Source organism: Podarcis vaucheri (genome assembly GCF_965113315.1).
Source record: "Podarcis vaucheri genome assembly, chromosome: 3".
Classification (NCBI taxonomy): Eukaryota; Metazoa; Chordata; class Lepidosauria; order Squamata; family Lacertidae; genus Podarcis; species Podarcis vaucheri.
The window spans coordinates 49,802,180-49,827,707 of NC_138761.1; the positions used below are offsets into that span (position 1 = coordinate 49,802,180).

Genomic DNA, 25,528 nt, shown 5'->3' on the forward strand with positions numbered 1-25,528 from the left:
AAAGGTAAACGGCGTTTCCATAAGCTCTGGTTTGTGTCACGGTGTTCCGTTGCTCCAGAAGTGGTTTAGTCACACTGGCCCCATGACCCAGAAAGCTGTCTGTGGACAAACGCCGGCTCTCTCAGCCAGAAAAGCAAGATGAGCATCACAACCCCATAGTCGCCTTTGACTGAACTTAACCATCCAGGGGTCCTTTACCTTTACCTATATGAGCAAATAATACCAGTAGTACTCAAGGTCACTAGTATTACATGGGGCTTAGAGAAAAATAGCCATTAACAACAAATAACCTCAGTTTCCTCTTGTTAAAGAAACACGTGTAAGGTAACACCTAACGGATTGAATCTGAAAACCATGGATTGTATCAATTTCTAGGAAGGCTGGATCTGACTCCAAAGATACTGTGACCACCCTCCTCATACCCACACTGGGCAGCTCCAACCTCCTTACAGCCTTGCAGCAAAAAAGAAGAAGAAGGGGGGAGGAAAGGAAAAATAAAAAGGTCGCAGCTCATTGATTTTTGCAAACCAGCTCCTGTCATCTTCTCTGTAAAAAACACCATTGAAAGCTCCCAGCTATGCAGTCAGTTCCAAGTGTAGTTTTAAGTGGCATATGCAAGTTCCCAGGCAGGAGCTTAATCTAGGGCTTTCTAGCCTGGAGGCAAATACAATGCCCACTGAGCTACAGTAGGCACCAAAAAGCAATTTGAATTTTACATGCTGTCTCACAAGCTGGCCTCACATGGGGCTTCTTGTGTAGTGGCAGGCAACTCGCTGAGAGGTAGCCATCAAATTAACATATGATCCAAGGATTCAAATTTGACCCTTTCCATGAAACATTTAAGTTGTGCATGCCATATTATTGATCTCTAAGAGTATCTTTTTTTCTGAGCAAATCTAGCTAACTGGTATTTTACTTAGCAATTACACACAACAACCCCTTGTTTACTAAAGGCGGATATATATATATATATATATATATATATATGCAGGTTTTGGTGTCTTCGGGTGTCTTCCCGTGTAAGAGTCGGGGTGTCTGGGCGACGTTTCGACGAAACGTCGCCCAGACACCCCGACTCTTACACGGGAAGACACCCGAAGACACCAAAACCTGCATTCCTGTACCCGTGAAAATCTACGAAAGCATATATATATATATATATATATATATATATATATATATATATATTCCAAGAGTACAAAAAAAGAATAAAAGCAAGAAAAGATGGTGACTATTATTATTCAAAGGTTGAAAAGGCTACAAAAAAGTGGAAAGATTACAAAGAGAGAATTCTAATATGACTTGATTACTCAATATGGTTATTATACTCAACAGGCATGGAGTACAAGAATGATCATTATATTCAAGAAGTCATTACTTTTACAGATGACCAGACTTAACATGATTGCTCCTACTTCAATATTATCCCACATTTATCATATGAATTATACAACTCAAAAGGACATGAAATCTATGTCGATCCCAACAATACGATTTTTGAAAATTGCAATAGTGATGCACAGCCTTGACAGCGTGCAGAATACCTGCATCCTATCAGTGGCGAGACTATGGTGCTCCAAGCCTCTCTCCCTTGACAAAGGTTCTGTTTTGTTTCATTCTGCCCCAGATCTTTCCGCTCAAAATGACTTTCAACTCAGGAGCGTGACTAACTGTGAAATCATCACAGGCTGCAAAATCCTCCAAAGACTTGGTGATAAGATGCAAGCAAACTCTCTCGCACAAAGCCGTAAGATCCATCAGCTCTTAGGATTCAGCCAAAATAAATCAATTAAACCTGTGCTATTGTCTAACAGATAGATGTGTCTTATGTAAATGCCAGATGCCTCACTAGAAGGCAGTAAATCTTGATAATGGAGTTAGCCTGATTCATCAGGTCCATTGAACTCAGCACAGCATTTGAGCATTCCCACAACTTTTAACCCCATATTTTGTTCCAAACACAGAGGCTGTGCACACATTACTGGCTTAAGACACAGCTAGGCTGTTGTTTTTCCAAATTTGGATCAAAGCTGGTATTTCAAAAGAAACAATAGGATACCAAAGATATATGGATTGTGGCTAAACTGTGTGTATATTGCTTCCCAAAACAGCACACAAGGTGCAGAGTAAACAGGAGCATGTGCACAGCAAGAAACTCATCTCCAGATAAAATAATAATAATAAAATAATAATAATAATAATAATAATAATAATAATAGTTTATTTATACCCTGCCCATCTGGCTGGGTTTCCTCAGCTGCTCTGAGCGACTTCCAGCAAATTATTCCCATGTTGTTCTTTGCAGTAGTAAACTGGAAGAGTAAACTGGAAGAATTGGTCTTTTGTGTGACAATCCTTCAGGTTGAATGATTTATCCAGGTCTACCAGTGGAACTAGCAGGGAAGACTGTTGTGAATGGCGTAGTCTCCATATGCTTTTGATTGCCATGGGTACAGAATCGGTGTGTCAGGCACTCAGATTCCTCTCAAACGCAGAATTATAACCATATGAAAGTCTTCTAATACTGAATCAGGAAAGGTTCAAAAGAGGCAAGGCCACAAAGTGCAAGTATTGTTTGGCAAGTAATTCCCAATATATTTCAGTTTCCTGAATTAATACTGTTTTTCGCTGTGCAATGCAAAACTGAAAGATTGTTACAGGTTTCCTGTTCGATTTCTGTGAATATAGCCACCATTGTGGGTTACCCTGAAGCAACACCTGGCCAGAGTCTTGAACTTGACAAAGGAGCATTAATAGGGGACAATGCCATGAGACAAATCATGTCAGATTATTACCAAGGAAGCAGTAACTGCACCTCATCAATCTTGCCTTTTCCCATTATTGGCATGTCAGCCCTTCTGACCATCATAACCTTTCCTTTTTCCTTTTTGCTCATATCAAGTCGGCAGGTCTTTGGTCCATCTACAGTAGATTAAAGGTGCTTAATCTGTGGCCCACACTGGCTGTGGCTGATGGGAATTATAGTTCAACAACATATGGAAGGCACCTGGCGGGCTTCCTCTGAACTAAATTGTGGCTGCCTCATAATAGGTACTTCTACCTCCAGGCTGACTCGATTGCAACAGAAGTTCCAGACTGGTGCTTGGTAATATCCATTAAAGAGAGAGTTAAAAGGATGTCTTAAATTCACTTTCATGTTATTTTTGTCCTACATGTGCCCAGCGCCCTGGGGGGAAAGGGTCAGCAGCTCAGAATCCTAATCGTGGTGTGTAACCCATTAGCCCAGTGGCTCACATTATGTCTGTTTAAATGACTTAATAATCTGATTGCCATGCTCCTTGTTATTTTTTTTCTTCAAGCAGGAATACAAATTAATTCCCCCTAAGGAGATCAAAACCAGGAAACATTTAAATGAGACTTCCTGCCCAGTGTGAAATACAAATCCTTTTCATCCGTGGCAAAGTGAGCGAGCCAGACAATGGTGCATTGAAACAGCTTATGCTGTAAAGTTGTATTTGATCAAAGCTGATTTTCAGTTTTAATTAAGATAACAAGGTACCTGGATTAAGGCAACTGGCATCCCACTGACAAACTGCTTAAAGAAACACCAAAAATTCTCCATTAATTTAACGCGCAGAGACCATATGTCAATATTGCTACTAGGCTGGGAAGCCAGCAGCTGAAGCTAATAAATGTTCTCTTCCTCTGCAATGATTGGGGCCTCATAAAAATAACCACCAGTGGTACATCAGCTGTGATATTCCTTCTTTTGAAGTCTGTCCACTACCAGGTGCTTGGCAATTGCAAACCACATTAAGTCTGTGTACACCAAGAGTCCAGCAGAGTTGCCCAGTCATACTGAGAGACAGGGCCTTCCAAAGACATAAAAAGTGGCAGGTGCTAAGCCTGGAGTTCAGCATGAAGCTGACGGATGTCCCATGGAAACATCTCTAAGGGACTTGGGGTCCAGAAAGTACACTGTATCTTGCTGCCCCAAGCGGCAGGAGTATGTCATCCAAGAAGTGTTCTGCAGACGACATGGAATAAAGTGCCAGCTGAGATGGCAGAAACATAGAATTGTAGAGTTGGAAGGGACCCTGAGTCTCAATTAGTTCAAGCCCCTGCAATGCAGGAATGAATATGCAGTTGTCCCATACGGGGATTGAACCTGCAACCTTGGCGTTCACGCTCTATCCAACTGAGCTGTCATGTGTTTAAATTTGGACTGTAAACAAGGTGGATATATATTTCTGGATACTTTCATATACAAAAGCTCCCTGCATGTAGTAAGCTGGCACCTAATTCAGGCATGGCCAAACTTGGCCCTCCAGCTGCTTTGGGACTACAACTCCCATCATCCCTAGCTAACAGGACCAGTGGTCAGGGATGATGGGAATTGTAGTCTCAAAACAGCTGGAGGGCCATGTTTGGCCATGCCTGACTTAATTGAATAGTCTATACCTGGGATCTCCAAACATGTAATTGAATAATCTATACCTGAAGTCTTCTCTTCTTTGTGGATTTCCCAAAAGCATCTGGGAAGTTACCATGGGAAGCAGAATAACCATGTGTCCAATCAAACAGGGCTCTTGTGTCTGTATGGCCCTAGTCCACGACGTGGACACAGATTTGGGAAATGGTGGTTCAAGCTCCATATCTGCCATAGGTATTGAGTGAACATAGGCAAGTCAGTTACTGCCAGACATGGCTCCTAAAAGACACAAGAGTATAAGGAGAAGTGCAATTAAGGGTGCGTTCACATTACTGCCTTAGAATGCACTGAAGTTGCTCCCCTCATCCTGTATGTTTCACAGCTCCCTTCCCTCTAGCTGTTCACATCAGCACCACTTTATTAGTATCAGATTCATTTCTGTTTCTTCACACCGGGGGGGGGGAGGGCATTGACAGGGTGTGGATATGCAATTTTTTAAAAAAAAAATTATTCAAAGTTATAACAAAACATATTTTCCAAAAACATATCCTTATTTCCCCCCTCCCCCACAAAACCCATCCCCCTACCCCACCCCCTGACTTCCCTCAGTTCTAGTCTTTGGTTTCTCCAATAATGCTATTTTCTGCATGTTACAGAGTTGTATAGATCCTCCAACTGTTTATCTAATTATTATCAGTAAAAAAAATAAAAAAATATTGTGGATGTTTATTCAAAACCTGCCAAGGAGTCCAGTTCACTTTGATGCGTCTTCAAATACTTTGTGAAAGGTTCCCATTCATCCTTAAAGTCACAGTTATCCTTGTCCCGTAGCTTATGTGTCAATTTTGCCAGTTCTGCATAATCCATCAATTTTTCTTGCCATGATTCTTTAGTTGGGATTTCTTCAGTCTTCCATCCTTGTGCTACCAGAACTCTCGTGGCCGTTGTCACATACATGAAGATGTTTTTCAACTTTTTTGGCAGGTCTTTCCCTACAATCCCCAACAAAAATGCCTCGGGTTTTTTAACAAATGTTAAATGGAATATTTTCTTCAGTTCATTGTATATCATTTCCCAAAAATTTTTAATTACTTTACAATCCCACCACATATGGTAAAATGTTCCTTCCTTTTCCTTACACTTCCAACATATGTTGGAACTAGTTTTGTACATTTTCCCTAACTGCACTGGTGTTGTGTACCATCTGTACATCATTTTCATGTAGTTCTCCTTCAATAGTGAACAATCTGTAAAGATATGCAAAGTTTTCACACTATGGCAACTAGAGATGAATTAGCTTAAGGACTCCAATTGGTATGAAGCTGCTTTGAGAAACAGCAGAGTCGGGATGATGCACGTGCATTTTGGGCAACACCATGAACACCGATTAGAAACCCAGCACTGGAAACACAGTGAGTGCACAGTAAACAGGAATGTGAACATAGCCTAAGGTTGAAAATATGTATGCCGGAACCGAAACAAAACAATATTTGTTCTACATGTACATTGAACGTTCCTCTGTGGGTTTAGCTTGAACATATTTCAAAAAAGCAGTGTAAGCATTTCTATTTCTATTTTATGTTTTAATAACATTTTCATCTATCCTGAGCTATGGGATAAGGACAGGGTCAAAAAGAAGAAGAAGCGAAATGCTGAATAGCCTGATAAAGCACTGGTTGGTTGGAGAATGATCAACGTGGGGAGTTCAGCTCAATGACCTTCAGATCTTTTTTGGACTTATGAAACCTATGTTGGTGACATCCAGGCTGAGCAAGCTACACCCAAGTTTTGCTTTGAATCTCTGGCCTGGAGGTTTGTGGTCTCTCTTATCGGCCTTCTCTATTTTCCTAGGCACACAGCACCAAATCATTGTGCTCTTTATTGTGGTAGAAAATGTATGGCTAATTGAGAAATAAATTTTAAGAAAACCAACAGCAACCAGGAAAGGCAGGGGGAGAGAACATAATGAAAAGAAAGAGAGCATTTTTGTGACAGGGGAATAATGTGGTCTGCATGTTTGCGTGCAGATTTTGTGCTGTGACCAGTAAAAGCTGGAATAAATAAGGCAGTGATCAATAGAGACTCCAGTGTAATGTTACTCATTACCATTCTGGGAGCAAAAAGGCCAGAGATGATATCAAACATCAGCCCCCTGTTCCCCTCGAGAAAGCCTACTGATAGGGCAGAAGATGCCAACTGTGAGTCATTCATCGCTGGCTTCAGGTTTCACAACAAAATGATTTTGTGTTTGCAAAAGATCAGCCTGGTTGCAAACAGAGCTCTCTTTCAGCACTGGGATTCTTGGAACGTGCATCGTATATTAGCCTTGAGATGCCATACACCAACACCACAGATTAGCAAGCATAGGAGGGGGCTCTCCATTAAACACATTAATATGCTGTTCAACTTGTATAACAAGAGTTAACGGGAGGATATTTGCTGTGGAGCAATTCTGTAAATGCAAGCATAAAACAATACTGAGAGACTACCCCACTCTCCAAAATCCAGACAGGTATATTTCTCTGCTAAATCAGTCATTTCCCACAAGGGCCACCAAGCTAGAAGGTGAGACCTGACTTTTTGGTCAGCATGCAGGTAGCACCTGACAGTTCTGGCAGGCTAAGGGGCAGTGTAATAGAGTCTCACAGAGTTGGAAGGAAACGTGGAGGCCATATAGTTCAACCCACTTCTGAATGCAGGATACAACTACAACATCCCTTACAGATGGCCGGCCAGCCTCAACTTATAGACCTCCAGCAAAGGAGAGAACCTGTCATCTTCCAAGGCAGTCTGTACAGCTGTGGAATGGCTCCTATTGTTAGCATGTTTTCTGTTGGGATTTTGATGAATGAGGACCAAAACTTATTTGGGTAGGGTGTGAAGGTCAACAGAAACAGACTACAGTTGTCAAACCAACTTCCACCATGGCTGAGGGTTCACATGAGGAATTGGGCAGCTGAAGCTTGACCCAGAAAAAGCTTCACCTGCTTCATTGCTTCTTGTTACGCTGTTAAAGGAATCGCTTGCAGCAGGTGCGCCACTGCCACCGCCTACCCTCTCCTGCAAGGTCTCACAGAAGACAAATCCTGTTCTACACAAGCAGAATGAGATGATAACAGCCTGTAGTGGATGTACTGCTTCAGACGGCAGGTGAACAGGGCTATTTGGAATCCTCCGTTATATAAAAACAAAGAGAGAAATAATCCTTTCTGAAATTAAAAGCAGAGGTGAAAGTTTATAGCACAGTCCTTTTCTTACTGTGCTAGTTTCCCACATGCCAATAGGTTTTGCTTGGTTTTAGAATTGATGCTTTTGAATTATGGTCCTGGAGGAGACTCTTGAGAGTCCCATGGACTGCAAAAAGATCAAACCTCTCCATTCTTAAGAAAATCAGCCCTGAGTGCTCACTGGAAGGACAGATCATGAAGCTGAGGCTCCAATACTTTGGCCACCTCATGAGAAGAGAAGACTCCCTGGAAAAGACCCTGATGTTGGGAAAGATGGAGGGCACAAGGAGAAGGGGACGACAGAGGATGAGATGGTTGGACAGTGTTCTCGAAGCTACCAACATGAGTTTGACCAAACTGCGGGAGGCAGTGGAGGACAGAAGTGCCTGGCGTGCTCTGGTCCATGGGGTCACGAAGAGTCGGACACGACTAAATGACTAAACAACAACAAAAGGTAAAGGGACCCCTGACCATTAGGTCCAGTCGTGACTGACTCTGGGGTTGCGGCGCTCAGGGAAGCATTAAAAATGAGATACCCCTAGCTGCAGTCTGAAGTGGTGCAATTCATTCTACCACCTCTGGTTTCCCTTCATTCTCAACTCATTCTGCTCCATGTGGAGATCAGCCCAGGGTGGGGGTTAATAGCTACTGACACTGGCTAGAGTAGCAGCTGGAGAAAGGGATAAAATTACTCTCTGCTTCCCAGTTTTTCTTTCTGGGGATTTCCTAATTTTTCAAATATTGAAATTTGGATTAGGATTAGAACTGGAGATGCTTCCAGATGGGTGCCATTTGGCTATCTTATAACACGCACCAAATCCCGGGGTTTTGTTTTTTTTAAAAAAATAAACAAATTGTGCTTTGGAAAGTGATGACGAAATGCACTGAAAATTGTGGGATGAATGAATGGAAAGATGTATGAACACCCCACAAGCAAATCAGAATGAATATTCAGTAAAGACTGGGCATAGTCCAACTTCCAAGGGAGCTTTGCGCAGGCGAATCGGGATAGATGCTCAGGAGGTCATCTGCAGAGGCCCCTAAAGTAGAGTGAAACCCCACTTAATAGCCTCAGAACAGTGTTTCCCAACCGGTGTTCCGCGGCACACTAGTGTGCCGTGAGACACCGGCTGGTGTGCCGTGGGAGGGAGGCGGGCGAGTAGGGCGGCGAGAGGCGGCGGCGGCGAGGATCCGCGTCGAGCCGGGGGCGGCTCCGCAGTGGTGGTGCCGAGCGGCGGGGCAGCGCGCGCAAAAGGGAGGAGCGCGAGACAGCGGAGGAGGAGGAGGCCGGCATGTCCGGGCAGCAGCAGCAACAGCAGCAGCAGCAACTCCCGGCGACGGCTCCTCCTCCGCCCGCTATCGCCGCCACCACCACAACAGCCGCCGCCGCCTCAGCTGCCGCCGTCCCTCAGTCCCTCGCTCTGCTGCCTCCTCCCACCCCGGCAAGGGGAAGGGAAAAAACGTTCACTTTTGTGCGTCCCTCCCGGCGTGACGCTGCGCGCTGACGTCACGGGGCGGGGCTTTAATGGTGGTGTGCCGCGAGATTTTTTTCCGGTAAACAGGTGTGCCGTTGCCCAAAAACGTTCGGGAAACACTGCCTCAGAAGAACAAATTAGTCTAGCTAGCTCCCAACCATAGAAAAGTCAGAATTTGAAAGCCAGAGCAAAAGCACCCCCAATTTTGGAGAGGAAATTTCTATACCCTTGTGGAATTTGAATGAGTAGATTAGAACAGAGAATCACAAAGGGAAATATAGGAAGGTGACACATAAAATGCAGCCTAATAAATACCCATTTGTCTGTTTGCCTGGAAGCTAGAGATAATTGTGAACTATGTAAATGCCTGTTCTAGCATAGAGTGTGAATGATCAAAGTGCTCTTCACATCATGGGAAGTAAATAAGCTTCTAATTTGACATTTCATTTGCAGGCCCAAGTGCATTATTTGTATGATTTTTTTAAAAAAATGCATTCCTCACCCTCTGAAATTATTGGTTCATTTGCCTGATAGAATAAGGAAGAGTAAAAGGAAAGGAAATTATATTACGTTCATCTGCACTAAACAAAACTCAGTTTGTATCAGCCAGGATGAAAGGTTTTAATCCAAAACTCTCCCCATATTATTTGTGTTTATTTATTTATTTCATTTATATCTTGCCTTTTCTCCAAGTACATGGTTCTCCTCATCTCCATTTTAACTTCGCAACAACCCTGTGAGGTGTATTGAGGAGGGGAGAGAGGACAAACGGGATGTTCCACGCTATTTTCTACACGAATGTGTTTTCTACATAGGAAACATGAAACAGCCCTTGTTTAGTGTGCTGTGTTAAAAACAAACATCCCTTTTTACCAATGCAAAAGAGCACATTCCCATCATGAGCTCTGCTTTGTAGGTTTGGGGCACAAGTAGTTACAACTCAGTGGAACAGAACATGTTAGAAGGAAATAAAACAGCTGATGCCGAAATCGTCACACAGAAGCATAGAATCATTCTTCAAAGGATACTGTGAACATAGGAAAAAGACAATTTATGGTAAACTGAACTGCAAATTATGCCAAAGGGTTTGTTGTAATGAAGAGTTGTTGATGTTCCTTAAGTGGCTGGAATGAATGCCTGCAGTTGTCTTCCAAACAGATCTTGACTGTATCACAAGCAACAGCTGAAGTTCAGGCTTCTAGGTATTTCCATAGGCGCCGACTCCATGGGGCTTGAGGGGGCCCGAGCCCCCTCAAAAATTCGTTTGGGGGGCTCCGCCCCCCCAATAATCTCTGGCACCCCTCCAGCAGAGCGCCATCGCCGCCGCTCCCCCAGCCCAAAATGCACAGGGTCGGGCTGCATGCCTCCTGCCCTCCCTCCCGAGCAAAAGCTCCACCCAATTTCCTTTGGAGCTGATTAATAGGCGCAGCACGCTCTCCCCTATTCGCTCACGAGGAGGCGGAGCCACTTTATTTGCATATTCATGAGCTTATTTATTATTCATGAGCTTTCCCGGGGGGGGGCAATATTTTTTATAAGTCCGCGTCCCTGGGTATTTCTAGTCCAGGCTTCCTCAAACTCGGCCCTCCAGATGTTTTGAGACTATAATTCCCATCATCCCTGACCACTGCTCCTGCTAGCTAGGGAGTTGTAGGCCAAAAACATCTGGAGGGCCAAGTTTGAGGAAGCCTGTTCTAGTCAGTTAATGCTGTTTCTAGTCCTGTTCAGCTGAGGAGAAATTTTTTAAAGAAATAACTAGGCTATACAGTGGTACCTCAGGTTACATATGCTTCAGGTTACAGACTCCACTAACCGAGAAATAGTACCTCAGGTTAAGAACTTTACCTCAGGATGAGAACAGAAATCGTGCTCCGGTAGCGTGGCGGCAGTGGGAGGCCCCATTAGCTAAAGTGGTACCTCAGGTTAAGAACAGTTTCAGGTTAAGAACAGACCTCCAGAACGAATTAAGTTCTTAACCCGAGGTACCACTGTATAAGAATTTATTTCCAAGTTCTGTAATATTTATTGCATTCACATTCCCTCCAGTTTTATCCTTACATCCCACCTTTCTTTCCCTCTCTCCATTTTATCCTCACAAGAACCCTGTGAAGTAGGTAGGCTGAGAGATAGACCAGCCCAGGGTCTCCCAGTGAACATCATGGCTTGGTGAAGATTTGAACCTGAACCTCCCCAGTCCCTCTCTAACCTTTACACCATCCTGGCTAGCATCAGACTGTTCTGACAAACACACTTGGGATAAACATTAGCTTTCCCTCTTTGACCCATTTTGCTCCTCTTTCCTATACAAACTCCTCCTGCTGCTGCCAACTTTTGGTCCCCTGCTCACATCAGCACGCTACCTTGTGAATAGCCCTCATTTAAACCTTCTGGTGAATATGACACCACACTGCACCTTGCTGTCTTGAGGTTTGAAATAATATTTATTTAAGCTGCGCATACTGATAGCCAGCTCTAGCACTCTCCTCTGCTTATGTGCAACTGAGCTGGTCTGAAGCCATTTCATCTCTGGCAGAAGCAGTAGTCTTCCTGTAAATTGCAACTTGATTACCGACATTTCTTCCAATGCAAACAGTCATTGTCAACTCGTATGGCAGAAAAAGGAACAACATCTTTATTACGGGGTGCAGTTGGGGAGGCATCAGTTTGCAGCTGCCAAGCACATGAAGGTGAGTGTTCTCTCTGTATAATGTGCATGGCTAATACAAATCAACAGGTGTTAGACATGTGCTTATTCAGATGGGACGTGGGTGGCTCTGTGGTCTACTCTAAACCACTGAGCCTCTTGAGCTTGCCGATCAGAAGGTCGGTGGTACGAATCCCTGCGACGGAGTGAGCTCCCGTTGCTCTGTCCCAGCTCCTGCCAACCTAGCAGTTCAAAAGCATACCAGTGCAAGTAGATAAATAGGTACCGCTCCAGCAGGAAGGTAAACGGCGTTTATGTGTGCTCTGGCTTCCGTCATGGTGTTCTGTTGAGCCAGAAGCAGTTTAGTCATGCTGGCCACATGACCTAGAAAGGTGTCTGTGGACAAATGCCAGCTCCGTCGGCCTGAAGCAAGATGAGCGCCGCACCCCATAGTCACCTTTGACTGGACTCAACCATCCAGGGGTCCTTTACCTTTGCCTTATTCGGGTATATACCATACTTCTGTGTATTTATTTATTTCTCTCTTTTTCTCCAAACAACTCAAGGTAGTTATACACACTTCTCCCCACCCCCATTTTTTCCTCGCAACAACCCTTTGAGGTAGGTTAATGAGGCAGTGACTAGCCTATGATCACCCAGAGAGCTTCGTGACTGAGTGGGGATCAGAACCCCAGTCCAGCACTCGTAACCACTGCACCACATTGACTCTCTATTACTAAAATCACATATGCCGTACAGTACAATGCAATGCAGTGCAATGCAACTAAAGTAATTAATATTAATCATATTACTAAAATCACTTGAGCCACTTCCTAAAATGACCCACAACCAACTATTTTAAAAGGCTGCGTCTCCTCCTAATAGAAGTCTATCCAGACCATCTAACAAAGATACATGTTGTTGTTGTTGTTTAGTCATTTAGTCGTGTCCGACTCTTCGTGACCCCATGGACCAGAGCACCCCAGGCCCTCCTGTCTTCCACTGCCTCCCGCAGTTTGGTCAGACTCATGTTTGTGACTTCGAAGACACTATCCAACCATCTCGTCCTCTGTCGTCCCCTTCTCCTTGTGCCCTTCATCTTTCCCAACATCTTTCCCAACATCAGGGTCTTTTCCAGGGAGTCTTCTCTTCTCATGAGGTGGCCAAAGTATTGGAGCCTCAGCTTCACGATCTGTCCTTCCAGTGAGCACTCAGGGCTGATTTCCTTAAGAATGGATAGGTTTGATCTTCTTGCAGTCCATGGGACTCTCAAGAGTCTCCTCCAGCACCATAATTCAAAAGCATCAATTCTTCATGGATCACTGCCTTGCCGTGGTGAAGGGGCTTGAATAACTCAGAGAAGCTATGAACTATGCCGAGCAGGGCACCCAAGATAAACAGATCATAGTGGACAGTTTTGACCAAACGTGATCCACCTGGAGGAGGAACCGGCAAGCCACTCCAGCATCCCTGCCAAGAAAACTCCATGGGCAAAGACAACAGGCATATAAAACAAAGATACATATTCAGGAATAAAATCCTGTTCCATAGGCCTGTTCCAAAGCCTGCTCTGTGATGCTTTTATCTCCTCTGATAATATTACTGTCTGGGCAACTGTAAAAACATAAAATAAAATCTGAATTTAAAAATAATAGCATACTACTACCTGACCTAGTAACATTAGCTATAGAATTCAATTCATCTGCACTTCCAGAAATGTCCTATATTACATCACTTGCCAGCAACGTCTTCATTTCAGCATCACTGTCACTAAGTCAAATATGCTTTGCCCATTGTATTTTTCTTACACAGAACCATGTGTGAGAGAGACACGTATTATGCAATGAGCACACTGACTGGGAAGTCACGCAGGAATCTCTGCATAGGAAATTGTTACGACTCTTTGATAATGGATGCAAAGTGCATTATAGACACTTTTAAATAAAAACAACAGGTAGAAACTGAGGTACCTGCAGTCACAATATTGGAAGCTACCATATGAAATCAAGATGGAAGCTGTATTTCTGAGCAATCTATCTTCCCTGGAAAATAGGTACATGTGTTACCCTACCGAAGCAACTTTGGGTTGCAGTGAAAATTTAAAAAGATCTGAATTTGCCTGTAGTTAGAGTCTGGTCTGACAGGGATGACTCAAGTCATTTTGCCACCTGAAGCAAAGAACAAAACATCCACCCTCCCTGCGGCAAGATTTTATGCACAGAAGCTGACTGGATGGGCAGCTGAATCTTACTTCCATACTGTGGTATAATGTCCTCCAGTGTAAAGGTAAAGGGACTCCTAACCATTAGTTCCAGTCGTGGACGACTCTGGGGTTGCGGTGCTCATCTCGCTTTATTGGCCGAGGGAGCCAGCGTTCAGCTTCCGGGTCACGTGGCCAGCATGACTAAGCCGCTTCTGGTGAACCAGAGCAGCACACAGAAACACGGTTTACCTTCCCACTTACCTATTTATAGAGCGGTACCTATTTATCTACTTGCACTTTGACGTGCTTTCGAACTGCTAGGTTGGCAGGAGCAGGGACCAAGCAACGGGAGCTCACTCCATCGCAGGGATTCAAACCGCCAACCTTCTGATCAACAAGTCCTCCTAGGCTCTGTGGTTTAACCCACAGTGCCACCCACGTCCCGTCCTCTAGTGTACCTGCGGGTAATAGGCTACTTTAGCGGGTGCATGAAAAGCCTGTGCCACACATAGCTCTGATTTCCAATAGGTGGGTTAGAAGGAATGGCTGGTTAAGGGAACTGCTCCCCAGCACCTCCTGCCTCATTATGCCTAGTGATAGAGGTGGCCCTGTCCAGGCAGGTGGACCGCACAAAAGATTTTGGGGTTAACATACTACTTTGTCTATTGCTAGGTCTAAATTACTTAGAAGCCATCTGGGCATTAAGCAGTGGATTCCAGGTCCCACCTTGTCCTTATTGCTTAGAGTCATTTGAGAAAGCTGCAGCCAACATGGCACCCATTGGTCCTCCCTAATGCCCATAAACAGAATATACCTCTTAAGGCCTCATTCATGGATAGCTCAGTTGGTTAGAGCGTGGTGCTGTCAATGCCAAGGTTGCAGGCTCGATCCCCATATGGGGCAGCTGCATGTTTCTGCATTGCAGGGGGTTGGACTACATAATCCTCAAGATCCCTTCCAGCTCAACAATTCTATGATTTTATGTAAAAATGCATCAAAATTGCACATAGCTTCTAAATGTCAAGGTAAATCTGAATTTTTTATTTGATTTGATTTTAAAAAAAACCTAATCACAACATTTAATACACTCTTTTGAGAGAGGTGAAAGTTGTGTTCCTTATTTGACAGGTTGTTGTTGTTGTTGTTGTTTATACCCCGCCCATCTGTCTGGGTTTCCCCAGGTTATGCTGTTGAAGTTGGGAGCCTTGTCTAGTTATTGTCTCCAAACTGAATTATATGCCACACATTTACATAACTGTCCCTCCACAACCCCCATCCCTTTTCTCTTTCAGCTTCAGCTGTTCAGCAGCTCAGTCTCATATAAAAGGACCACCTTCCTAATCTAGTTTCATGGTCTGATGACCAGGATGGTGCTTGGTTTGCTTTCAAGGCAGGAATATGAGAAAGAAGATCCCTATTGACAATTCAGACTAATAGGATTGCTGTATGTTATTTCCCTGCTAGTTTGGTTTCCCTGCCAATATCCTCATCTGAAAGTCTGGAGAAAATCCCAGTCAGAGGGATGCAGAGCTCCACAATCCTCAGCGGCTTTGCGGGAAGCTAACACCTTGGAATACTTCTGCCCAAAGTAGATTTTGTTTAAGAAACCAAAACAAATCTATGCCACCGTACAGTGCTTTCCTAGGATCAGTTGTTCCAATTGCCTCCTGCTGTGGGTTACAAGCATGAAAGATCTGCTGGGAAAGCAGTGATCAAGGCATTTTATCCCACTGCCAGGAACAGGATTGTTCAGGAGGCCTTCTTAATCCATCAGAATCAAGATGAAGAGGTGGAGGGAGGGTTTTGAAGAGAACAGCCTTATCTTAAATTTTGAGAAGCAAGATAAGGGAGAACTTAAAATGCAACATTTTGGTCTCATTCCCCTCCTGGAGATGAGGAAAGGGATGCAAGTTGAAGTCATTTTTTCCAATTCTGATATCCCCATTGAAAATAGACATATATGCAGGTCTACTTCAGAATGAGAAACTGGATAACACTGCAAGTTTGTTTGGTTTATTTATTTATTTATTAGAAAACAGTATCAGTGCAATAATAATGTTTCAATTACACAAACAACCTCCATCTTCCCCCGCATAGCTGGTTGCTGTTATCGCGAATTCTCCCTGCGTGCGTGTTTACAAAGGTCATCTACTCAATACTTTATAAAAAGAAACATATCTTTGTGTTCACAAAACACCCAATTAGTTTGTCAAATGCCAACATTTCCTTACAGAAAATGCCGCTGTTATAACCACCTCTTCCGCCTATTAACTGCTCTTCATCTCTCCTTTTAAAGTAAAACTGGAGGCTATCATTTGGTTTCTGCCTGTTAGCGAAGACATTTGTTACCACCTGTCTCAAGTAATTGTATGTTTTGAGTGGTTTCCTACGATAAATTACAGGCCACACAGAATTGCATGGGTAGAGTACACACTGCACACTGCACTCCTGGTTTAGGCAGCTTCTTGTGAAATGCAAACCACATTCTACCTATATTAAGCATTCCAAATGCAGCTGGGATTGAAGGCATGCACACACTGTGTGATAATGTGCATTCATTGCTGGATGCAAGTACCTTTCGGAGGCAAGGGGTGCACACACAACATAAACCTGATGTCATCCCTGCCCCCTCTCCATACTATTCACCAATCTTAACTGCATTCTGCTGGAACAGTCACAATCCTTCTGTGCTGAGAATATACCTCTCCAGCACTTGCTGCACACGTGTGCACACAGAGAATGCTTTCTCAGGTTACACCTCCTATTGGAGCAGACCTACTGACATTGCAGGGCTGTGCCACACCTCCTACCATCTCTGTAGCCTGAATGTTGTTGCTGTTGTTTAGTCATTTAGTCGTGTCTGACTCTTCGTGACCCCAGGGACCAGAGCACGCCAGGCCCTCCTGTCTTCCACTGCCTCCCGCAGTTTGGTCAAACTCATGCTGGTAGCTTCGAGAACACTATCCAACCATCTCGTCCTCTGTCGTCCCCTTCTCCTTGTGCCCTCCATCTTTCCCAATATCAGGGTCTTTTCCAGGGAGTCTTCTCTTCTCATGAGGCGGCCAAAGTATTGGAGCCTCAGCTTCACGATCTGTCCTTCCAGGGAGCACTCAGGGCTGATTTCCTTAAGAATGGGTAAATTTGATCTTCTTGCAGTCCGTGGGACTCTCAAGAGTCTCCTCCAGCACCATAATTCAAAAGCATCAATTCTTCGGCTATCAGCCTTCTTGCTACTCGGCAAATTATTCTCAATCCACAGCCACGTGTTTCTTTGGTTCTCGATTATAGAGGTGCAATGGAACTTCTATAGAAACCACCTCATGAATAACGAATATTAGATCCCTGAAGTAGCCAGAATTTTTTTTTACTCTCAGTTTAAAAATATGACTGGGGGCTTCCAAGGAGACTCATATGAGCGCTGGAAGTGTGAAGGGTTTGGGCAGATTAGGCCAAGTGAAAACCTCGTCTTATTAGCATTTCCTTTTAGGAAGGGTCATTGAGCACAGCACCTGCTCTGCATATAAAAAGTCGCTGGTTCAATCCTCAGCATCACCAGGTAGAACTGGGAAAAACTCCTGCCTGATCATGCCTTTGCCCCACTGGTATCAAAGGTAAAGGACAACTGGACGGTTAAATCCAGTCAAAGGCGACTATGGGGTGCAGATGGGTCTGCCCCACCAGCCCCAGCTAACATGGATGAGGAACATCTGAGAGGGTACACTGGTTACCTCTATAGACAATACTGAGCTATATGGACCAAAGTTCTGATAGCATAAGACAGCTTCCTGTGTCACTATGTCATATACACATTGAGAAGCACTGCTAAAAATGAACAATACATCTGGGCAAAGAGGTTGCTGTGCTATATGGAAAAGGTTTCCTGAATTCTGTGGGTGCTCAAATTCTGCTTCGAACTTTGATTGCCCTTGTCATATCATACACAGTACGTATTTTTGCCCTTTGGCAAGGGGAAGAAAAGAAAGCTGGCTGCAGTTTGTCCACATGACCTCCTGCTACAAAGAAATTCCAGCACTCAGTGTGTAGCCGTAGTCTCTTGCATTTCACTATATTGAACAGTTGTTAATTTAATCAAGCACCTTACTGTGGGACAAAGCGAAAGAAACAAACTGATGAGTTTTCACTGTGCCCTCAGTAGGAAAATAGTTGGACCACAACTGACCATGATTTAATTTAAATCCCACTGCTGGATTCAATCAGTAAGATTACAGAGGGTGTGTAGGAGGATACAAAAAAATTCACTCTGATGTCAGTGTGAAATAATATTCCAAATGCAAGGCCATTGCTATTAAAGTCAGAATCACATTGTAGAGCTGCACAAAAAGCAGCAGCTGAAAATTGTTTTTCCTTTTCTCCCTTTCCTTTTTGGTAATAATAATTATTTGTATTAAGTACCCAGCAGTCTGCAAAAGCTACATCACTTAAAGGTCACTGGAAAGGTATTCACTGCTCACAAGAGATATTGGGTAATCTTATGGTACGTTTTGCAAAGTTTCACAAATGAACTCTACTCATCCCTTCCTGCCAATAACCAAAGAGATTATTCAAATACCATATTCTACATACACATATACGCAAAAACATGAATGCAGGTTTTGGTGTCTTCGGGTGTCTTCCCGTGTAAGAGTCGGGGTGTCTGGGCGACGTTTCGACGAGGTCTCACTCGTCATCTTCAGGCTGGTGCTTTCGGCTTCTTGTTACTGGAACAGAGCAGAATCTGGTGTTTGAGTTCCTATAAATACTGTTGAGGGGTGTGGTGTATAGCCTTTATAGGAACTCAAACACCAGATTCTGCTCTGTTCCAGTAACAAGAAGCCGAAAGCACCAGCCTGAAGATGACGAGTGAGACCTCGTCGAAACGTCGCACAGACACCCCGACTCTTACACGGGAAGACACCCGAAGACACCAAAACCTGCATTCCTGTACCCGTGAAAATCTACGAAAGCAAAAACATGAATGGTATCTATAGGAGGGATAATAGCTCTTCAAAAAACTGGGCTTGCAAGCTTTAGTTGGTAAATTTAACCAATTAACATTCTACTTGAATAATTAGTGGGGGGCTATTTTAAACACTGAGGGCACATTTAAATTGGTTGGGCAAGAGAAAAGAATGCTTGTTTATTTGTTTTGGTTCTTGGGTGTTACTCTAATGGGGTATGAAGGAGAAAATGAGTCTATTTGGAGCTGGCTAAAAGGCAATTAAATTCCATCAGTTTTGGACTAGACTTGGGTTACCCACTGCCAAGAAGATGCTGCTGCTCTGTAAATAACACTTCAGCATGGCCATGCAAGCAGCCATTGCCAACCCAGTCAGCAGCTGGCAGGAGTTGCAATCCAAAACATCTGAAGGGCACTAGCTTGGTGAAGGCTGTGTTAAAGGGATTGACAAGTCTTTTCAAAGAGCATATGGAACTGCCAGTTTGAGGGCAGGCCTCAGCCTCATGATGAAACAACAATAATGTGCAATGATTTTGTTCCTCTTTAAGATGGCAGTCACTAAGACCTTGTGGTTCCTGAATCCTGACAGAGACTGGAGTTGTTTCCACCTACCCCTAAGGAGGCAGGTTGAAGACTCAAGAGGGTCTGTGCTCTCATTTTTGAAAACCAAGGGGCAATGTGTCTTCAAGTATAATTAATAAAGCCGGTACAGTATAATAATTATAATTAGTACCTTCCATGAAAGAACAGTCAACATTTAATGATCCCCCAAAGCTATTTAAGGTCCCTCGGTGACTATAATCAGCAATTTACACTTGCATTTGCTGTATTTATTTACTTGAGCTTAAAAAAGAAAGCCAGACTAGTCCATTTTCAGATGTGCTGATAAATGTAAGTAAGGCAACCCACCAATGATAAATATTACACTGTTTCATCTGGCTACTGACATAATTAACTAAACAATTTTCACTCTGCTCGCAAAGCATTTAGCACTTTGTTATTTAATATTCTAATATTTATGAATGCTGGGAGGCCAAACGACCTGTTAAGTACATATTGTCACTCTTAAAATAAGTGACTTTTAAAGGAAACAATGGGAACCAAGGTAGACAGTCATGTTACGGTCAAGTCTATGCCAGGCAAATCCTGGATCTTAGGAAGAACTGCAGTAGCTTGATATATTTCCAGGAAAGGAATCAATATGGTGATTGACAACTACTACTACTACGCAAACCAGTGCTTTAACATTGCTAGTGCCAACGTATGAGGTGCCAAAACAAAGTAGGCAAATTTTCATATTAACTACAAGCGCTGTCCTGATTCATCTATCATAGCCTCTCCTTGTGCCTTTCTGTCACAGCATCAAGGACGGTAGACCTACAGAATTTGAGGACCAAGCTACCAGTGACTTGAGAGTTTTGGGTCCAGGATAATTAAGGGAGTACCTAATCCCTTGAATTCTCACTTGATTGCTGAGGGTTTTGGGGGTCCCCATTACTGAGATGTTGTGGGTCCAATTTTGTGCAACTCCCTTCTAGCTGAGGTCAGACACACACCCTCCCTGTTGAATTTCATGTGTCTGCTGAAGACCATTTTTATTCCAGCAGCCTTTTCAATTGAATTCTGATTTTATCATTTTAATTCTTTTTAATTCTATTAATTCTATTATATTACACCGAGTCTTCACCACTGAGAAAGGACTGTAAATTAAGTAGTACATTAAATGTAAATTAAGTAGTATATAAATTGTTACAATTTTATAAAGGTAAAAGGTAAAGGTACCCCTGCCCGAACGGGCCAGTCTTGACAGACTCTGGGGTTTGTGCGCCCATCTCACATCTATTGGCCGGGGGCCAGCGCTGTCCGAAGACACTTCCGGGTCACGTGGCCAGCGTGACAACGCTGCTATCACACACACAATTATCACTGTGCCACCCTTCTCAGACCTTCTCTGATGCAAGTCTCATCAAGTTCAAAAGGGCTTACTCCCAGGTACCGGTAAGTGGGTTTAGGATTAGCCTTGGTCTATTTCGTTCTCTGAACTATTTCATTACTTTGAATGTGCTCTAATTGAATTTTATATAACATATTTCTTTCCCCTACCCACACCACATATAAATCATTCCTGACCAGCTGAAAACCCCCTTTTGGTATCCCTTCCAGTTGATAAGATGTGCTACTAACTGCCATTCTTTCTCTCTTGGATTTTCTGCCTGGACAGTTAATCATTTCTGTCAATGGATGAAAGAAAGATGATATCTCTGTCTTCCAATATTTCACACTTCTGGGAGAGACATCTCTTCTTCAGTCTCTTAATCACAAAACTGGAATGCTGACAAGCGCCTGGCGTTTGAGACTGTATTTATGGGAACTCTTACTATGGTATTCATTAATTGATTCCTGTGATGCTGATTATGGCATTGGAAAAATAACAAACAACAGATAAGGTTATTTGCACTGGGACAGTTGTCTTGCTCTTGTTTGTTTTCCCCCTCTGTTGTCTGATTGGCTCTGATTTTGCAGTTCCTGTGCAGCTTCAGTCTTAACCCTTAGAATCGCTTGGTGTAAACCTAACAGTAGGAATAGGAGAGGATTCGGGAAATATCACGCTGAGATGCAAGGCTTCCTGGATTCCAATCAAACTCCCCTCCTCTCAGGGGAAAGGTCTGCAGCTTAAGGCCAACTCCTAATTATAACAACAGATTTGAAGTCATCCCCAATCACGTCAAGCTCTTTAGCAAAAACTAAAAATCATTGATGGGGTTGTACCATTGCACCCTTCAGCACACTGTTATTAACACATAAGGCTACAATTTATATCATGTCAATGTAACATTAAGGTTAAACAACTGGCCCATAAGCATCAAAAATTGACTGGTAAATTCACATAGGTCATCATTGAACTTTTATTTCAGAACTCATCTAATTTTTTTTTTTTCTGATTTGGCTTCCTATGTAGATTGGCCAATGACACAATGAGAACTGCTGTTCAGAACAAATTCTGAAAAACAGCAGTTTTAACCCATTTCAGAAGTGGCAGCATATCCTATGAGGTTTAAAAAACGAGTTCATTGTTGAGTGAGGTTTCATAGCCAATAACCTTCATCATTGAATGCTTGGTATTGATTAGGAACACAGGGATACACACACACATACTAGAGTGGGAAAAGCTCAAGTTTGAAAGGTAAGACCTAAGATTTTTAAAAAGTGCAACTCATTGAGCTAGGAGGATGTGTGATATATTCCAAGCAAAGTGTGCACTTCCTGGTGCATTAAATGATCAGTACTAAACCATAGCTGTTAACAACACCTAGAGCAGGGCTGGAGAACCTGTGTCCCTCCTGATTAGGCCACTGGTTCCAACTAGATGCCAACGGGGCCTTCTCTGCAGTGGCTCCCCGTCTGTGGAATGCTCTCCCCAGGGAAGTCCGCCTGGCACCTTCATTATACACCTTTAGGGGCCAGGCAAAAACTGTTCGTAAACCGAGGTACCACTGTACTAGCAAAATAATATATACATAACAGTGTTTCCAGTATAAGATGAAATAATAATAATAATAATAATAATAATAATAATAATAATAATAATAATTTATTATTTGTACCCCGCCCAACTGGCTGGGTTTCCCCAGCCACTCTGGGCGGCTTCCAACAAAGATTAAAAATACATTAAAATAACTTGTTTGGGTCACCAGGAATCCTCAAAACAAAACTTTGCTTCTCCAAAATATTTGTTGCTGCTCCTCCTGAAATTGCTGAAGCAGACACAAAAATTGGTGGGTCAAATTCTGTGACCTGTGACACGCAGCAGGTCAGGCTAGGTAATTATAAATTGTTCCTTCCGGCATTATGTCATTTGGAATCTGGAATAACTAAAAAAAGGGGGGGGTCTCTCTCTTAATCACACTGATGTCAGCTGGTTCTCCACAAGTCCTGTTGTACAATGCTGATAAAACAGGCATGAACTGGTTGATAATTTCTGGCTTCTTCCTCTTTCATTCAGCAAACAAAAATAAAATGGAATGTACCTACAAAAAGGTGCTTTACCTTAAGGAGGAGAAGCCTATTAGTACTGTTGTCCTCTATCAGTCAATTAACATGCATTTATAATATGTTCCCTGTGCACCATTCTGAATGGCTATGTGTAAGCAATACATTTCAGAGTAGAATTGTTCCCCAGCTGTATAGTTACTCTGAAATTCTTTGTGCAGCAACTAAATAGCTGCCAAGTGCCATTGTGCATATTTGCATGGTTTCTAGTGCAATAGAAACACTACAATTTTGGGTTGTAAAAAGTAAAATAAAATGAATAAAAGTATTTATTCATTTTTTTTTATTCTGATGGCTTGCCTTTTTTTTTTTTTAATTCTCCTGGAGGGAAAGACCTAAACTGTTGTCAGGCAACTTAGATATTTAATAACTGAGTAAAACAAACTGGAAGGGTATTGTAAGTGAAGCCCGTATGCGGCAATGCAGAGTTATGTCATGACTTCAAAGGAATGAACAGAAATTGAATTTTGAATTACTTCTAAGCTCTTTTGCCATTCTAAGTCCAATACTGATTGCTAGATGAAGGGATTAACTGTCCCTGTTCAGATTTCTTTTTTTCATTTTTCATTCTTCCTCTTCCTCTGACAATATTTTCCAAAAGAGTACACAGAGAATTTCTTGAGGCAGATCTCAGAAAGCATTTCACCCCGTATGAACCCCCTTCAATATTTATTTATTATTTAAAATTGAGAAATAGCCCATATAAAATATCATGGTGGTGCACAGCAATGCATACGAATGCAATTAAACACAAAATACAATAAAAACAATAAAAATGACAAAAATAAACTATGTTTTAGCACAGTGATGGGGAACCTGTGGGCTTCCAGATGTTGTTGGACATTCCCAGCAGACCAAGGCAGCACTGCCAGTGATCAGGGATTATATACATGTTAGCCTGTTAACATCTGGAGGGCCACAGGTTTCCTGCCCCTGCTTTGGCAGATTAACTTGTGGTGTTGATGTTGAAGAGATACTTGTTTATTTAAAGGGTGGTATAAAGATGGCCTTCCTTTGGATGGTTGATTTTGTTCCTTCACTTCCTTCACTATCTCAGAAAGATGCCATTCTTGATCTAGATAAATATAAGGGTGAACAATGGTTGAACCAGTCTTCGGCTGCTACAGGTTTGACATTTCCCCTGAAGTTTATGTCATTGTTTTCACATGGAAATTTAATTTGAAAACAGGTTCCTAGAGCCATTGCTATGGAAACAACAAAAAGGCCAATCGCTGCTCTCAGTTGATAATTCCCAAATAGGGAATAATTCCATATAGGCCAGAACAGCTTTGGGGGGGGGGAGGTGGCAAGGAGGAGAATTTAGTTCTGCAAATTAAAATGAAAGCAATAATTTGCAATGGTTGACATATTTAGCATCAGTGCCAGATTGTAGGCAGTCATGCATGAAGGGAGCTACAATGCAAGTTTTGGCAGGGTTGAGACGAGGTGATTGGAGGAAAGGGGCACTTTCCCATCCACAGAAGGGTCAATGTGGAGAAAGAGTCAAGGGCAGGTCAAAGTCTGAGCCAAGATTGTTCTTCAGAGAGGACTGGAGTCAGGATGCAGCCATACTTGGAGAAGGCTAGGAAGTCACAAGTATGAGACCATGCTGTCTCTTAACCAGCCCCAAGCCTGCCCAGAAGATTTTTGTGGGTTGTCCAGTGTTCTGTCCAGAAGATGGTGAGACCTGTGGGGGGCACTTTTGCCCCTTATTTGTAGCCTCAAAGTGGGCAACAACCACAAGGGCATCAACATAGAAATAAGGAGGTTCTCTGTTCAGACAGCTGATCCTTATATTAAGTCTTACTATAAGTTCTTACAGTTTGATGATGATAGGAGTTTGAAAAGCAGAAATTATTAATGTTTTAAAGGTGGAAGCCATGTTAAAACTCCATAGAAGAAAATATAGGGTTGTATCCAAGTAACAGTGTAAGGATTTCTGCTTCTGGGACAGAACGTCCCTCTTTTCTGTCCCTGGGCAGCCCCTAAATCTGTTCTAGGACTTCCCCGATCCTCTGGAGCAAATTTGGGGAGAGGAGAGGGCACACACAGGAGGAGGAGGGACTAGAGTTTTGTTGCACAAGTCCACAACATTTTAAAAAACACATTCCTATGACGACTGAATGTGTTTGGAATAGGAAGATCTGACATGCCAAAATCTGAGGCTATCACCCAAATTGATATTCTGTAGCTCAGGGATGTCCAACAGGTCAATCACGATCTATTGGTAGATCCCCGGGAGGTTTTAGTTGATCGCTGCGTCCCCTTCCTTAGCGGTGCTAAAATTGATTCCTGCCCCGCCCCCTCGCCCTGCCCTCCATTGTTGCATGATCTGCAGAATGGAAGATGAAGTTTACTGAGTGAGGCTGTTTGTTTCCCCAGCGATTTGTTGGTGAGTGGCTGTTCCTCCCCCAAAAAAAAACCCCTTAAAATTGGGGATTTCTTCCTCCATAAATAAAATCTCAACAACTTTGACCTGAACCACCCAAAAATGGGGGTAGATCATTGCCAGTTTTTAATTCTGTAAATAGATCACAGTCTCTTGGGAGTTGACCACCCCTGTAGTCATCTGGCTTTTA

The 25,528-nt window shown here is 43.0% G+C and overlaps 1 protein-coding gene across 1 annotated transcript in view; it reads right to left on the reverse strand.

Moving 5' to 3' along the window:
• The window catches only part of SPRTN (SprT-like N-terminal domain), a 227,694-nt gene that overhangs the window by 175,520 nt on the left and 26,646 nt on the right, over positions 1-25,528 (reverse strand). The window lies entirely within an intron of this gene.